Source organism: Phaenicophaeus curvirostris, chromosome 33 (genome assembly GCF_032191515.1).
Source record: "Phaenicophaeus curvirostris isolate KB17595 chromosome 33, BPBGC_Pcur_1.0, whole genome shotgun sequence".
Lineage (NCBI taxonomy): Eukaryota > Metazoa > Chordata > Aves > Cuculiformes > Cuculidae > Phaenicophaeus > Phaenicophaeus curvirostris.
In genome coordinates, this window is record NC_091424.1 from 1,110,678 (window position 1) to 1,112,691 (window position 2,014).

Genomic DNA, 2,014 nt, shown 5'->3' on the forward strand with positions numbered 1-2,014 from the left:
GAGTGACTGCAGGGGCCTTTCTTTTCTTTAAACACGAACAGAGCACTGGTCCCTGATTGCACTGTCTCTGAGTCACACAAGACAACTAGAGACTGACACAGCAGTGGGAGGAACAATGACATTTCTCTGTGGACAACTTTATTAAAACCAAGAAAAATAAATCCCAAATGAATCTAAATAAGCTACCAAAGAAAGATTGGTTCTGCAGTGCATTACATTGCAAGGGAAACAGAGATCAAGGTGGACAGTTTGTTGCTGATTAAAAGGAGGCAGACATAAGTTTCCAGACTGAATCCTTGAGCTGCTGGTTCCTCAAGCTGTAGAAGAAAGGGTTCAGTGCTGGAGGAACCACTGAGTACAGAACTGCCAGCACCAGATCCAGGGACGGAGAGGAGGAAGACTGGGGCTTCAGGTATGTAAAAAAACCAGTACTGATAAACAGGGAGACCACGGCCAGGTGAGGGAGACACATGGAAAAGGCTTTGTGCCGTCCCTGCTCAGAGGGCATCCTCAGCACAGCCCTGAAGATCTGCACATAGGACACCACAATGAAAACAAAACTGCCAAAAAATAAACAGGAACTGAACACAAGAAGCCCAAGCTCCCTGAGGTAGGAGTGTGAGCAGGAGAGCTTGAGGATCTGTGGGATTTCACAGAAGAACTGTTCCACAGCATTGCCCTGGCAGGGAAAATGTGTTGGCTGTGTGCAGCAGGGCATTGAGAAACCCAGCACCCCAGGCAGCTGCTGCCATGTGGACACAAGCTCTGCTGCTCAGGAGGGTCCCATAGTGCAGGGGTTTGCAGATGGCCACGTAGCGGTCATAGGACATGACTGTGAGAAGACAATATTCTGCACCAAACAAGAAAACTACAAAGAAGACCTGGGTAGCACATCCTGCATAAGAAATGGCCTTGGTGTTCCAGAGGGAATTGGCCATGGATTTGGGGAGAGTGGTTGAGATGGAGCCCAGGTCAAGGAGGGCGAGGTTGAGGAGGAAGAAGTACATGGGGGTGTGGAGGTGGTGGTCGCAGGCGATGGTGGTGATGATGAGGCCGTTGCCCAGGAGGGCAGCCAGGTAGATGCCCAGGAAGAGCCAGAAGTGCAGGAGCTGCAGCTCCCGTGTGTCTGCGAATGCCAGGAGGATGATCTGGGTGATGTAGCTGCTGTTGGACATCTGCTGCCTCTGGATTTGAAGCACCAATCATGAAGAAAAAGACAGTCACAAGTTAGGTGTGATGTCTCTGAGCAACATTAAAGCCATTTCTCACAATGCACACTCTCCATTGCTTTTCCTTTCCAAGGGGATCATCATTCAGCTCCCTGCCTAGAGCCTTACTTGGTGCTGGCTGAATGTGTCAGAAGGAACAGGATCTCTTCCTGGGGTCTGCAAGGAGTCAGACTTTCTGTGCAGCAGGGGGTCATGGGAGTGTTGTTAAAACTGCTCCTAATGTAAGAGGGATTCTCAGCATCTGCACACCCTGTGATAAGAAACCACAAGTTCCAACATGTTTGAGAGGGAGAGATTTATTTACAGCGCTCTCCAATCCTGGCTGGAGATTGTCATGGATGATAGAAAACCTCAGTAATTATATTGCATCCAGGGTCAACAAAGCAATTCTGACAAGGCGAGAGCATTGCCTGTGGCTCAGTGAAGAGGGAGGGGAGCTGCTCTTTCCCTCACTCTGCTTCCGAGTTGCCCTAGGCTTGCACCTTTCTGAGGCGGAGGAGGATCACACTCCCATGTTACCCTGAAAAGCCACCAGGCCCTGCTGGGAGCAGAGGGATCCACCTCACATGACTTAGTATGACACCCTTTCCTAAGGTTTCAGCACTCACTTTCAGCCCAGGACGCGCACAGCTCATTTCACAAACCCAAGAGCATTTCCTTGGCTGAAGTGTCTCCTTGCTTCTCCATGGAGCTTACAGGTTACACCAAGATGTGACAAGTCATGTTTACACCCCGGAGGGAAACTCACAGCTTGGAAGGACACCTATGGAGAACGCCGAGTGTCC

At 50.1% G+C, this 2,014-nt stretch overlaps 1 pseudogene; it reads right to left on the bottom strand.

The window, feature by feature from the left end:
- Positions 1 to 259: 259 nt before the first annotated feature.
- LOC138732482 (olfactory receptor 14A16-like) lies at positions 260 to 1,175 on the bottom strand (annotated as a pseudogene).
- Between the last annotated feature and the right edge of the window lie 839 nt (positions 1,176 to 2,014).